Genomic DNA, 16,096 nt, shown 5'->3' with positions numbered 1-16,096 from the left:
ATTTTTAAACTTATTTTAAAAAAATTAAAGGAAATTTTGAAATACAAAGTTGTTTCAAACTGAAAAATTAAAATATTTCATTCTGAAAATGTCAAAATGCCATGTTTGCAGTGTTGTAGCCATGATGGGCCTAGGATATGAGAGAGGCAAGATGGATGAGGTAACATCTTTTGTTGGACTAACTTCTGTTGGTGGAAGGTATAAACTTTCAAGCTACACACTCTTATTCAGGTGTAGCTCAAAAGCTTATAGTACCTTCCACCACTAGAAGTTGACCCCCCCCCCAAAAAAAAGTTCTCTCACCCACCTTGTCTCACTCAAAATGAAATATTTCATTTTTTTCAAAATTTCTTTATTTTTAAAGCTTTTTTTTTTATCAAGACAATTTGGCATAACTGACATGAATTTGAAAAACATTTTGGTGCTGCTGAATGTACATTTTCCACCAAAAATACTATGGATGAAATTATTCTTCTGGTTCTAGTGACTCTGCTTTTGTTGCTGAAACAAATGTTGGAAAATAATTGAAAGGGGGAAAATCATGCAGAAGGGATTCTATGCAGATTCACTGGTTAAAATCCCTGTGGAGGAAGACCACTACAGGGGCTGACAATTCTCCTGCAGTATCATCAAACCCAAACACTAATAATTCATGAATCAATTTCCCCCAGGCACCCTTGCCAAAAATTCATGAATAAAATCATCATGAAATTGGCTTAAAATCATGAGATTTTAAATATATAAAACATTGGGTTCTTTGTATTTGTTTTCTTGGTTTGAGCCCTTACAACTTTTCTCTGCAACCATGAATGACAGAATCTTTCATTTATTTATTTTTTTAAATGAAAGCTGAGATTCTCATGTAATCAATTGACCCTAGAAGCTGGAGCTTTGAGAAAAAAATCCAAGTATCATGTAAACTTCTGTTAGTCTATAAGGTGCCACAGGATTCTCTGCTGCTTTTCCAAGTATCATGAGATTCACAATAAAAGAGTGAGTTAGCAACATTGCTAGTGTAACACTGAGTCTGCAGCAGTGGCTACTAAATAGCTTGTTTTGTGCTTCCTAACTGAGGGAAGAGGATTACATCCCTCTAGAGTCCATGCAGAGATCCCTTGTGCAAAGCCTGTTTACTCAAGCTTTTTTAAGGGGCCACACTTTGGCCCGTTGTTAGCAGTATGTATCATGACTGTCAAAGAATGTCCAATCTCTTTCTTTGTTGAGCATAGTGTGATGTACCTTCCCAGTAGAAAGGCTCACTGAAACCTGCAGGGACAGCCTTTAACTAAAGTTTCAGATCTATCCTTTTCTCAGAATTTCGGGGGATGCAGAATATGATTCCAGGCCCAGATGTTGTACATGGATCCTTTTCTTGTAACAGATCAAAGCAAAACTCTAGAGACAACTATTTTGGCTTCATAATATACCACTTAGGAAGTGAATTAAGATCAACTGAATTAAGGCCACCTTAATTCTGAATGAGGGTGTTCACATAGGAGTTGAACTAATCCACTTCAAATACATGCAGTTAGTTAATTCAAATTAGATTAATTTTCCTGGATGTCCCCATGCTGAATAAACCCTAATATAATGGCTCTATTGCTGCTTCGAGTTTATATTGAAATGACAAATGAATGACAGGAATCACATTTTGAGCTAGAGACCTGTCACTTAGTGTTTCATTGCTGCATTCTAAGAATTCTTGTGGTTAATGCTGACTGGCATATCCCTCAACTGGTCAGTTTGACAGAGAGCTCTAGATCGCAGGAAGGTCAGATTACTTTATTTAACATGGGGCACTTCTGTTTCAGCCTTCTTTTGTCTCCAGTAAATAGTGGTTGAAGTACATTACTATATGAGTTTATTTACCAGCAAAAAATCTAGATGATAATTCATCATGTTCTTAAAATGATACCTTTGATTATAACAAGGCTCTGCAATCTGGCTATACCATTTCCTAAGAAGGCAGCTGGGTAAAAGATAGAGGAGAATACTCTAGCTTGAACCAAGTATTACCCTGGACCGAGGGGCAGGGTAGCATTTAGGTGGCCAAAGACCACTTTTGTCTCCTATCCTTTCCAGGTTTTATGCTGAGGACAGCTGGGCTGCATGACAAAACCTGGAATCATATTGAGACTGTTTTTCTCCCACTGGTTTCATTGGGAGCCAGATCAGGCACTTTATAGGTGATTCAAAAGAGGGTAAGGAAAGCCAGTTCTACTTCCTTAAATAGCTTCCATTACTGATCTTTGAGGATTTTAGGATGGGTCACAAAGCAATGTACTTTATCTCTACAATCCACCATTTTGTCAGTTCCTTTACATTTTTGGAGGCACTGGGAAGTGAGTGAGTAAGACATAGAAGAAACAACATTTGAGAGACTTTAAGGACTGAACCATAGAATTTGAGGTTGGGTTGATAAAGTGTAGGACTGATGGAGTTTCAGTAACTATCTAGTCAGCCATGCACATGGCTTTTGGGTTATATAGCTCTTGAGTGACTTAGGAACCTAAGTCCCATTTACAAAGTGACTCAGGGCTGTATTTTCAGAAGTGTTTAGGTACCTAAAGATGTAGATAGGTATTTAGTGGGATTTTCAAAAGTGCCTAACTAGGTTAGGTGCCAAGCTCCCATTGAAATCAGTGGGGCCAGAATTTCACACAACAGAATGATGTAGAACCAGAATAAATGAGAACCGAATCAGATCCTTGCATTTTAAGCCCAACCAGTAAAAAGTCAGAGAGCTAGGTGTGTGCCCAAATATGTGATTTCAAGTGTGTTATGAGCAAAAACCAGAGAAGAACTACAATGGTGAGGAAAGGACATGCTATCTCCATCCAACACACCTGACTTTAAACACAGATAACCTCAGAGGAGAAGTAAAAGCAGCAGAGAATCCTGTGGCACCTTATAGACTAACAGACGTTTTGGATCATGAGTTTTTGTGAGTGAATACGCACTTCGTCAGATGAAGTGGGTATTCACCCACGAAAGCTCATGATCCAAAACGTCTGTTAGTCTATAAGGTGCCACAGGATTCTCTGCTGCTTTTACAGATTCAGACTAACACGGCTACCTCTCTGATACTCAGGGGAGAAGATTTGCACAATAGGATACAAAACCTAAAGTGGCAACATAACATTCTGAGTTCTGAAATTAGTTAAGAGAGCTATGCCTTGCTTGACATTTGCCCAGGGAATGAGCTAATTCACAAACAGGAAGTTGCTGATGAGAGACAACCTCAAGATTGGCTTATTCCTGGGATGTATCCTAAAGTAAAAATTAAATTGAGCAAAGGAAAATGTAGGTAGACTATCTATCTGGAAACATTTCCTAACTGTGAAGTCTGTTAAACTGAGGAATGATTTCTCCAGGGAGGAAGAGGTCACTTCATCTCACTTGAGACACTTCAAAATGGACTGATGAAAACTCTGGAAAATACCCATCCCGCCCCCTACCCCAAAAAACAAACAAACCTGCACTGGCAGGGGAATAGTCAAGATGATCTAAAAGATCTTTTTTATCTCCTATTACTGTGACCTCAGCTGGGCTTGCCCAAAACATTTTAGAGGGAGTGAGTGTTAACACTTGCATGAGGACATGGGTAATGGAGAGCTGAATGAGCAATTGTTCAAGCAAGATACCATTGTAACTGGCCAGGAAAGAATATTGTACACTAAGCCAGAACTAGCTAGGTTAGACAATTTCCTCCCACTCCCAACTTTTCTAAGGCCAGCTTCTTCAACCTCAGAGTTTTATCCAGGCAACTGAATTTCAACCAGAGTTTCAGTAATATTTAACCAAGAATCTCACAAAAGTCACAAACTTCAAATTTCTTTAAACTCAGATAGTTTAGTTTAACAATATTTAAAAGTAAAATGTAGGAATACTGCTAACTAAAAGCAGCTGAGTCTGAAAGTTAATTTGTTAAAGCAATCACTGTGTGTTTCAAATAATATTCCTCTTTTACTGAATATGTGAGTCATTAATAACAGTGACTATACAAAGAACTAGAGGTGGCTGAAATGTTCTTATCAATATGTTTTTCAATAAAAATGGTTTTTCATACTAAATTAAAATTTTTACATAAAATATTCAGTTTCATCAGCATTTTCCAGTTTCTTCATTTAAAAACGGAAACCAACAATTTTTCAGAAACAAATAGTTCAGTTTTTGGTTGTTTTTTTCTTTAAAATATTTCAGCTTTTGGTTTTAAAAAATGGAAAACTTTCATTAAACACCACAAATGTACACTAAAACTAATTTTCACTAAATATCTCAGTTTTTTGTTCTCAGTTTTTCTTACAAAAACTGAAAAAAATTACAGGAAATTTTAAGAAAAGCAAATAAACATTTCCTGTGAAAAGTGAGTGACATTTTTGACCAGTTCTACTAAGAACCTACTTTTAAGCAATAAGCACTTTGCTTAAAAGATAAAACTGTATATGACATATCAGGGCAAACGTTATTTGTTAGTAAAATGATGATGCGCTCCAGCACTGTAGTGGATGGTCATGCCTCTGAAGAACTCACTATCTGAGCAACAAAAAGCAACAACCCGCATTATTGAATCAAATGCTAAACAAAAGCCAGTACATAAACACATAGCAGCATTGGTCTTCAGGCACAATGGTCATTGGCCGCCACTCCCCAAAGGTGTCCCAGGAATAAAATGACTATGATGTTGGAAATTAAGACTGAGATGCACTGACATAAATGTGGCTGGCAATCTCAGACTGTGGCCACTGGCATCAGTTTCTCTGTTTCATTAACACTGGCAATACCTCAAATATCTAAAGAAATATAAGTTCACTTTCATTGAAATGATAAAGCTAGAAAATTTCCTACTGATGATAACTGTGACATGGGCAGCTTTTTAGTCACTTGTTATGTTTCATGTTGCATTAAAAACTCTGGTGGGGAAAGGCTGACATTTCGAAAGAATCAGGATGTGAACTTCTACACACTTGGAGTTTATATTTTTCATTTTGTTTTTGTCTTTAAATTAGGCTTAACAACCAGAGCTGTTTTTGAAATTGAAACATGCATGAAAAAATGCTTGGGTATTAAGCCAGAATTTCCTATGGAACTTTTCCCTAGCTGATTCCTTGAATTCTAGAAAACACAGTGGAATTTTGTATTACACAAAGTCCAACATTAATAGTACCATCGTTATGACCATTGATTTTAAACACTAAATATCACCTCTGATAAGGGGACAAAATATAAAAGTGTTCTGATTGTCTCAACGTTTCAAAGCTACACTCAAATATGGTGTGTTTACATCTTAATATAGATATCGATATTGTAAATAGAAGTTAACGTGTTAACAGATATATCATACTGAAAGTGCAACCTTACATATATAAATATTGCAGGTATGAATGAAATACACTATGAGCTGCAAACAAAGACACAGCTGCAGATGTAGGTTAACCTTAAACATATTGGGTCAAATTTTTGTCACCCATCTCATGCCAAGTCTGACTAAGGGTGCTTGTACACTGCACACTCCTTACAGCAGCATGTAGAGCACATACACTGCATGTCCCCCCAGCACAGGTATATTATATAGCAGTATAGATGGTGAAGCATTGCTTAGGCAAATAAAGACACTCTTGAACCCTGTCTAGCTCTCTATATGCCCAAATAGTGTCTCCCCCTTCTACACTATTATTTTTAGCAGTGTGGTGTCCCGCTACCTCCCTCTGCCAGAACTTTTCACTGACATGTGTAGCTATATGTACCCTATACACCACTGCCAGTGGCGTGTAATGTAGATATACCTTAAATGAGCTTTGTACAGGTGACCTACATGGTGGGGTGGAATCCTCTCACAAGCCACAGGGCACCTCAGCAGCTACTCCAGTCCTTTTCTGGGTGGTGGTTAGATGTACTATGTTCTTCCGACACTGGGCCGGCATACATGGCAGACCCCACTGCCTTTCATCCTCACAAATTGCCATGGAAAAGACAACAGACCACTCATAGCCCCTCTCCAAACCCCACTAGAATCAAGATAAATCTGACGAGTTTCAGGCCTTGCAGTCACAATTTATGTCTCTTTGGGGGCTGAGCTGTGACAAGGAGGGGAAGTGGTGTACTGCATTTTGCCTTGGGAAGCACCAGCTGGAGTGCACAGTGACAGCCTCCCCTTACTACACCTTAGAAAAGATGTAGTCATCCTTGCATGCAAAGGGGTAAGAATGCAACGCGCTATCACCCCATCTTGATATGCTATTTGGCTAGGATCACTAGCATACTTGGCAGTGTTAGCCAGCCTGTCTTCATTCATTCCTCCAGATCTGCAGCCAAATGATGGGTGTCCCCTGTGTGGGTACAGCAGAGGAAGGAAAAACCTCCTGAGCCCCCTCTCCCCACAAAGAGCACTCTGCTAGCTACATGGCTATACTTTGGTCTGCAGTATATGTTAACTTATACCCACTGAAAGAATAATTTTAAGAAAGCCACTATAGACTCTATTTGTACCTGCTTCCCAGAGACCTCTTATATCTTTCACACATATTGAATGTGTATTTCATACACGATGCATCATACACCTAGAATACAATTTTGACAAAAATCACACAGAAAGCAATATTTGCACCATATGATCCTAGTTCAGTGAGGTATTTAAGCATTCACCTAACTTTAACTTCAACCCACTGAAGTCAAGTTTAAGTATCTTGCTGAATCAGGGACAATAAGATTTGCAAGTCCCAGGTACACAAGCTAGCAGGAAGTACTATATTAATTCAGTCCCCTTCCTTCTAAAATGTGTCTGAGTGGGACAGGAAAGGTTGGAGGGACAATCAAAAAGAAATGTCGTTTTATTCACATTATTAAGAATTAGGACAAGGGACAAAACATTTGATATATATTGTGTGAAATTACTAAGAAATCAAGAACCATCCCCAAACATGGACTGCAATGTTAGACTTTTGAGGATCAATTCTGCCACATACGTTCTTGATAACTCATGCATGACTCCATGATGTAACAGATAACTTTATGTTCTTCAATGAAGATTTTAAGTGCGCACTAGAATAAAAATATTTATATATAGGAACCCTGCCAATTTTACAAATGTCAAGTCAATTTCTACAGTTCAGGAATGCTAAGGGACTCTAATAGCTTTGGACCATATTCCCAATAAGAACACTTAGAGGGTTTTTATTTTTCCTCTCAAAACTGGAGTTTGTTTTGGATTTTTTCCCCCTTCCCCCAATATACAAGCTTGGCTTCTGCCCAAAATTCTGGGGAAACAAAGCCCAAAGTTTACACTTTGCAATAACTGCAGCTGGTGTTTTGAAAGCTGGGTTTGTGTGTTGCCTATTATGTACAGCTGTGCTCTTTTACACCTGTTTCATATTGTACATATCTGGAATTTTTCCGTATTCTTAATCATTTCAAAGACAGGAACACAAACATCTCTGATTTTCCTTAGATGGTTTGGAGGTGTGTGTGTGTGTGTGTGTGTGTACATATATATATTATATATATCACAAACTTCCTAGAAACCAGTGCTGTTTTCTCTTGCCAGGCGCCAGAGAGAGCCTTCCTGAGCAGCAGGCATTTTTCAATAGAGATTTGGAATTAATAAGGAAGAACAGAAGGCCATTCGCTAAGACAGGATGCCAAGAGGACAAGAACTGAATTGGCCAGCCAGCACCAGAGACGCCATGCAAATCAAGAATGAGGCATAGTCTCCGGGGAAATTATTGCTGAGCCTGGAGCATATGATAAACCTGCAACCAAAGCCTTCCTTAAGCAACTGCAAAAACAATGTGTCACATTCCAGAACAGCCAAAAACAAAGACAGCAAAAGCACTTGCAACTTAGTGCTTCTTTAGACATCTGTGCTTTCAAGAAAAATAAAAGCTTTCACAAGGTTCATCATTTCTGAATGTTTGCTGAAAACAAACCAAAAAGGGCTCAAAGGCAGCCAAAGTTAATTCATGTAAAAATTTAAGCTAATAATTGCAGAAAATATTTGCAGTACTCACTCAGCTTTGATTTCTAGCAGGCAAATGGCATCACTTCCCAGAACAGGTAACCCAGCAGTCTGAAAATAATGCAATGCAAACATGAAAATAGCATAATGTAAATATTAGAGAGACAAGATGGGTGAGATATCATCTTTTATTGGACCAATGAAAACTTAAAAGATAACACTTCACCTACCTTGTCTCACAAATAGCCTGGGACCAATGGGTCTACAACAATACTGCAAATAATAATATAATTATGTACTCTAATGTAAATAACAATGTAAATATGCTAAAATAAACAGATGTTAAACAAATACAAGACATTACAAATAACGACATTTCTTAATGCAACAATTCCAATCTTCTAGGACTAGAAGGGACATAATGAATGCATCAAGATTCATTGCGTGCTCTCTTTGGTCACCAGCTGCAATATGTTTCACAAATATAGAGCTCTTTCTTTTTTATTTGTGAACTAACCGTGAACAGGCTGTGGTGGATTCAGAGTCTATAAAGCCAGAAGGGATCACTGTGATCACATTTCTAGTCTAACTTCCAGTATAACACAGGCCACAGAACTTCCCTGAGTTAATTCCTGTTTGAACTAGAGCAGATCTTTTAGAAAAAATCCAATCTTGATTTTAAAATTTGTCAGTGATGAAGCATTAATTTACTAATTTCTTCATTATGGGTAATTGTTCACTGAATAGTTTGTAAGCAAATGTTAGTCTCAGGATTTGTCATGCAATGGTTTGAATGAGTATTTGCTATTCAATGTTTGCTATTTGTGCCATGTGATTGGTCAGTCACCGTCAAGCATAAAAACTCACTAGGACCACTACAGAAATGAAATTGCTGCTAACTGTGGGATCCTGTACAAAGGATATTGTCTAATGATGTCACACAGCATAAGGTGTGAAATGCTAAGCAAAACTCACTGAGCCCACCTGGGGAGGGAGAAAGGTAAAATTAAAGATAGTAGCCTTAAAGTCACAAGCGACTCATTTTAGCCCTTCTGTTCAATACATCAGTTCAAGCACACCATGTCAACCCTTATCGTGCATTGACAAAGAGATTAGTGGAAATGTCAGTACAAATAGCAAAGATCTTGATTTTTAAAAAGGCTCTGGCATATTTAAAGATCTCCACTTCACTTGACTAGAATATCTCGGTGCACCTCGCTAGGCTTTATTAGCATCACCAGTTCAGAAACCGATGGGCAGAAGATTTAAAACTTTAATACCAGGATGTAAAGTCAAAGACAATTAGCCCTTAAATTGTTATAAAATAATTATCTATCAGGAAACTAGAACAGAAGAAATACTACCAAAAGAATGGTGAACCGTTACCCCTTTTCCTGAAAGTGGCTGGCAAACTGTACCATGTGCGTCAAAATTGTACGTTATAGCCACTCTGGGAGTTAGCTCCACAAGACAACCAGATGACATGTAAACAAAGCCAAAGATGACACTGGCTCTCGGTTTCTTGAGGGTATCCAGAAATGCCACCAACAGTATTCCTGCACTGACACAAGACATGCACACACTCTCGCTCACAAATAAAGTCAAATACAAACTCCAGTTGGTGGATCCACTGAGCAGGCAAACAGGCCACCAAAGAAGGAACAGCTGTGAGCAGGTTAAGCATAAAGCTGGGAGATCAATAATTCCTTGAGGTTCAGCAACTCTAGATACTAACAAATGTCCAATATACTGACCTCCGTCTTTGACCTCTCTTCATGTGACTTTTATTATTTGGCTGTAATGTTTGTGGGTATTGTTTTTCCATTCGTATGTTTTATTTTGTTCTATTTTCTTATCAGAACAAGTTAGATGTAACAGTACCCATTGGAGTCCATGTGAGAGGGTATCATGTTTTCTAACCCGGAACAGTATCATGTGATTGGGGCAGAAAATAGAATGAAGATCAGTGTTTCTGTGTTTTCCTGATCCTTATGGTAGCTGGAACTGAAAGTTTTCAGCCGACTATTTTGCTCAGTGGCAGACACTAAATGACTTGGTGGTCTTGCTCTTAACGGACAAGTGGTTGTATCACAAAAATAACCATGATTGGTTCTCTGTAAGGCCCTTAGTTTTTTACAAAATTCCCCCTCCCCCCCAAAAAAATTGGGTTTGGAAAAGCCACTATTCAGTTTTTATTGATTTTCACCTGAGTTTTGGAAGTGCTGGAACTCCCTAGACCTGGCCACTTGCTTCGTAAAGAGAGAGGGCTGTTACTCGGACTCTGAGGAGGTCCCACCTTGCAGAGTCCTCATCGACTGGCACAGCACACCTGAACAGAGGAAGGGTCACTGCCAGTTGGTAGCTACTCCATAGTAGGGAAGCAGGATAAGAAGGGATCCAGGTCCAGGCACCTGAGACCTCCCAGCTGCTGCATGACAGGTCTGCAGGGAGCAGCAGGTACCAGGCATGGCCATGTCTGCATTTAGCATCAGCCTGGGCTTCCACAGCTGATACATTGTGGTGATGCAGAGCAGTAGCATCGAGACCATCACTAATGAGTACAGCAACTACTGCCCCCATGAGTACCAGGCACCCCTCAGCCCTACTCCCACTGCCTACCCATGAGTACCAGGCACCCCTCTCCCCATCCCTTGTGAGTACCAGGCTCCCAGCAGGACCTGCCTACTCTACCCCATGAGTATCAGGCACCCCCCACACTCAACAGCTCCCACACCACATGGTCTGCTGCACCCTGTGAGTACTGAGCCCTGCAATAGCCTCAGTTAGTAGCTGGGCCTTTCAGCCTGGCTTTGGGGAAGGACATGATACCTATCCAAAGAGGAACTCTAGGGCACAGAGCCCAATTCACTTCCTCTGATGGACAGAACCCCCTCCTAATCTTGGCTCTTCTGCCTTCAGGCGAGGAAGAGGTTGCTCTAATTCCCCCTGCAGCCCTGAGGAGAGGAGCTGAGGAACACACGGCATGGGGAAGGCAGCAGTTGTGTCCCAGTGGGATCTGCAGGGATGGTAGGATGATTTCCTGTTCATTCATCCCCCTGCTCTTCATAGCTCCCACGCTTCTGCTCTTCCTCTGCCCTACTTTCCCCAGTCTCTCCTGACTCCTAGCCCATGAGTCCCACTTCTGTGACAGGGCAGATGTTGCTTTTTTCCTGTCCTCCCATCCCCCAATATTAATGCAATATTTATCCAGAAAACAGTTATGTTCATTTTTGCACCAAATTTTTTTCCCCAAAAAGCACTTATGGATTCCTGGGAAATTATGAACAAAATAAAACAAAGGGCCTCAGTTCTCTGTCAGAAGTGTCAGCAGAGACACCAAGAACCGAATGGGTTGTGAGACTGCACAGGGATGACCCCTTTCTGGAGCTAGGCTGAGGCAGCAAGGAGAAATTTGCTCTGTCACTGCCCATGATGTTCCACCTCCTCTGGATAAAGAATGAACTTCACTCTGGAGGACTGTCAGTCCATCTGGTGGTTTTTGAGTCCTAAATTTCCATTAAAAATAATTGTACTGAGGAAGTGTTTCCTCTGCAAACGGAGCAGTAATGCAGAGCTTCCTGTCAGTACCTATACATACTGCAGCTAATACCATAGATAGGACTGTGTCTTTTAAAGAAGAGGTAAACACACACTGAAAATCAAGAATAATGCAAGCGATGGCCTTCTGGGGATGAAACTTTCTCTAGAAATGACCTGAAGCAATAGTGAGAAAATACTGTTTTCCTGCACCAGTGTCCCGTGAAGAAAGGCAAAATGTTGCCATTAACTTTGTTTTTGTTCCCTATTTTAAGCACATACTTATGATTTGTTCCACTTATAGGCCACCTGCTGACAAAGCATCCTTCCTCTGTTTAAACTGTCTGTCTATTTATCTTTGCAGGAATGCAGATCCACAGAAGTAAAAGAAAATTATAACATTTGTGTTGTTTTCATCTGTAGAAAATGTTCCCTTCCCTCCCTCCTGAAACAAAACAAAACAATTTTGTTCTTTCTAACATGCTTCCTAAGAAAAATATCTATCTAATTATTAGCTAATAGCACTGGGACATACTGGGAACTTAGGACATTTTATTTTTTCCATTGTTCAAGAACAAATGGTCCTTACAAATGCCTGAACTGTACTGAAACAACAAAGCAAGCCTGCTAGCAGTACATCTCCCCGTTCTTTACAATACTGAAACAGTCAGAAGAGATTAGAGATTTGATTTTTTATTTCCTACGGATATTCAAAGCTCCAAATGACTCTCTCTCCCTCAGTTTCACATACGTTGGAGAAGAGCTTGAGCCCAAATTGAGACTTGGATCTGAACTCAATTTCTCCAATGCTCGGAATGGTCCAGATCTGATGTTCCAGGTCAGACCCATCTCTGATTCTTAACATAGGAGTGAAAAACAAGAATTTAACATAAAAGGAGTGATAAAAGCCATGCAAACAAGAATTAACCTGCTATATCAGATACCATTTGCTGCATAGCATATATGTTCATCTCCAGCCCTGACTCTCAGTTACCGCTCTGCCACTACATTAAGATACCTCCCACACAATTAGTTCTTATAGAATTTTTCTCCCCACACCCTCTACTGGACATGTGCCAATTGTTTCTAAAACCCCAGGGAAAAAGTAGCTAACCCAGGAACTTAAATTACCACATGACGACTGACATTTGACAATATTCAGCATAAAATGCTTTATTAAAAAGACAGAGAGAGAGAGAGAGGGAAGAGAGACTGGTGCAGTGGTTCTCAAACTGTGGCCTGTGGACCACTGGGGCTACACAGAGAGCTGGCTGGCTCATCCTGGTTCCAGCTGCTTCACTGTAAAAACCCAGAAGGTATATAAATACTGCACACTTGTCACATTAAAAACAGCTACAGATACACACTTTCCTATTATTGCTTTCCCATGGAAGCAATTGCAGTAGTTGCTAGGGGGAGATATGTGATGGTGAACAGAAAGAGAGATGGTCCAGTCCACTATGAATGGGAATGAAGGCGACCCGAGTAATCTCTCTATTAAGACATTTATGGAGAAATTTAAGGTTTAGTGGTTTGACCACGTTGCTAGATCCACGGGGCAGATTATCAGCTTGTGTAAATTGTCACAGCTCCCTTGATTGCAGATAATGGAGTTACAATAATTTATACCAGCTGAGGATCAGCCCTCAAGGGTGTATAACTAATACTGCAAATTGTCAACATTTCACATTCCCCTCTCCAGCATGCAAAATCAATAGCCATGAAACAAACAGCTGGCATGTAGAACTGAAAGTGCTTTAGTCCAAAAGTTTTTTCTCAACTTGTTTGATTTTTATGCAGTGATATCAATGTTTGTAATCAGAAGATGACAGGCAGTGATTGTATCTATGAGGTCTGGTTCTGCTGCTTAGATTTAATTAACTGATTATTAAACTTCCCATTTCTTTAGTGCAGATACTTAATTCTGTTACTAAAGTGATGTCCATTCAAACATGTCGTCCAAGGAAAGCAGAAAACATTTGTATTCATTCTGATTTTCCAGGAAGTAAACACAGACCCAGTGATTTACAGTTAATTAGTTTGAAATAGCTAATTGCTCACCACCAGAGCTGACCTGTAACATCTCTGTTTAAACTACCAGCCTTGTCTTTTCCTCCTTTCACAGTCATACATCACCTGGCTGCCTTATCCAAAAGACATTTCCCCTTACCCATTGTTTATTTGCCTGTAACAAAGAATATCCTGGTGGACACCTTGCAGGAGTGCATTCTGCAAACATCTGAGCCCCATGCCATTGCTGACTGCCGAGTCAGTGCTGTAGGATGCACGGGTTTGTTCTGTGTGGCTGGAGGCACTGAAATCTCTTGTGCTACTGACCCTCATGGTGAAAAACCTGCAGCAAAAAGTAAATAAATAGAAAATTAAATGGACAATAATTCTGTATAAGGGATTTAGTTTTAAGGGGAAAGATTAGCCTGCAGGAGAGCATACCAATAGTGAATTTTAGGGCTTTTTGTTTAAGTTTCTCATCAATACCCTGGTCAGCAATGCATGTAATTATACATTTCTTTGTATGCTTTGTAGGCCTGTAGATCATATCAGTCACCACCATATTAGCCCCATCAATGAATTCTGACATATATTTATCTATCTTACTTATTTCTAAGATACCAATCACCTAAGGACTTGTCTGCATGAGTTATTCTATGTATAGACACTCTTATTCCAGAATAAGACTGCCCTTTTCTGAACTAGCTTAATCGACTTGGGGAACGGAATAAACTAAACCAGAAAAAGGCACTCATTCTGGAATAAGACTGTTCACACGTGGAGTTAGTTGGGAATAGCTATTATGCTTTAAATGGCACCAGAGGAGGAAGGAGAACAGGCTGCTCTACGGGGTGGAGATTTGCTCCTTGCAACCTTGGGCAATAAGTGCTACACTCCCCCGCCCCCAAGTCCCCTGTTTATCGAGGTGAAGACCCAGTATGCTGTACAGGCAACAGGAAGTGAGGCACAGACTCCAGTGGCCGAGAAAGAAACGGAGCCTACAGCAGCTGTCAAGGCTGGGATGCTGTGACACAGAGGCCTTTTGTGGTTCACTACTCTATGCCAGCAACTCTTCTCAGGCCTGACATATTCACTGCACCCAATACATTGTTTCCATGATATATACCCCAAAGGTGGCGTGTAATATATCTCTGGAAAACTAATAACCCACTGATCATTAATATTCTTGCACATACAAAGAGCTATGGTATGTGCTAGAATTATGTTCTTAAAATGTGTTTACAAGCAATGTATAAGCCCAGTCTCTCCTAAACAAAGGAATATGTATTTGCTTGTCATCAGGCAGAGACAATGAATAGAACATTTACATAAAAGGTACACAAAGTCATCAACCTAGTGCCTGGGGGAAATAGCCTCTTGCAGGGATCTGAACCTCAAATGATGATTAACTGAATCAACCAATTGTATACAATATTACTGTATTATAAACATGTACAAATAAAAGTAAGGGGTTTTAGGAATGCTAATCATGCACTGGTGATGAATATCATTGTAAAATGGATGTATTAACACTATAGGAGAAATTACAAATACCCACTGATATTATGCTTTAAAATATGTGACCCGACAAAGGGGGGACAGATTCTCTCCCAGATAGGAGGGAAAGGCAGCTATGTCACCAATGAAATTAAGCAAGGTGTGACTACAAACAATGGAAGCCCTATTTACATCTGAATCAGCAGGGGGGTGGGACATTAACAATGAGGGAAGAACAGCACCATGTCATCCTGAGTCTGGGGACAAAACAGTGAGTTTGGGAAGATGGAAGGAGAGGAAGAAGCCATCTTGGCATCCATTACTGGGCAGACACAAGAGACAAAAAGTTGGGTCCTTCAACCAAGGGGATACAACACTCTGAACTGAATATAAGTGAAAAACCTGTTTAGGAAAAGATCTTTCTCCTAGGAAGACCAGGGAAACCAGCACCTTGTACTTCTGCATAAGATTCTGACTGAGAGAAAGTCAGCCATGCCTGGAAAGACAAGGATTGGTAAGAAATCCACCTGGAGCCAAGGCTGTAGCTTCTTGAGTTGAGCCTTAGCCACTTTAAAGCATATTTTACTTTTTTTGCTTGTAACCATTTGATCTTTTCCCTTGTACTTGAACTCACTTAAAACCTTTTTCCTTAAATAAACTTGTTTTACATTTAATCCAAACTAACCCAATGCTCTGTTTGACTTGAAGTGATTATTACTCCAGTTAATGCAACAAACTGCTATGCTTTTGTCTCTCTACAGGAGCAATGGACTTTATTATTCCTCTGAACGTTCCCAGAGAGGACTGGACATTTCAGGGCAGCACTGAGGACTGGGGGCTTGCATGAGATCACTTGGCTAGCAGTAACCAAGTCTGGTAGAGCCCAACGTGTGGCTGTAACAGGCAGGCTGCTGGAGTCAGGGCTGCTCAACAGACACACACTCAGGGCATACTGGTATGTTGGCTGGGACTGTCCAAACAGGGAGCGACAGCATTTTAAGGCTCTCAGGTCAGGGTCACAGAAAAAGAAATGACACAAGCTCTCACTGGTCTGGGTTGAACTCCAATGTGTGGGAAAGGCTCATGGCCAACACCACA

At 40.1% G+C, this 16,096-nt stretch overlaps 1 long non-coding RNA gene across 2 annotated transcripts in view; it reads right to left on the bottom strand.

The window, feature by feature from the left end:
* Positions 1–13,752, bottom strand: part of LOC116832512 (uncharacterized) — a 139,843-nt gene extending 126,091 nt beyond the window's left edge. The window contains exons 1-2 of one of the 2 annotated variants that reach the window (XR_004375466.2): positions 13,553–13,752; positions 8,007–8,065 (exon numbers count right to left, since the gene is read on the bottom strand). This is a non-coding gene — a long non-coding RNA (uncharacterized LOC116832512). The remainder of the gene's footprint in view (positions 1–8,006; positions 8,066–13,552) is intronic. The other variant, XR_004375467.2, reaches the window with a different exon arrangement.
* Positions 13,753–16,096: the final 2,344 nt, after the last annotated feature.

This window comes from Chelonoidis abingdonii, chromosome 2, assembly GCF_003597395.2.
Source record: "Chelonoidis abingdonii isolate Lonesome George chromosome 2, CheloAbing_2.0, whole genome shotgun sequence".
In the NCBI taxonomy this organism is placed as follows: Eukaryota; Metazoa; Chordata; order Testudines; family Testudinidae; genus Chelonoidis; species Chelonoidis abingdonii.
Note: the sequence above shows the minus strand (reverse complement) of the source record. Positions and strands in the feature narration are given on the sequence as shown.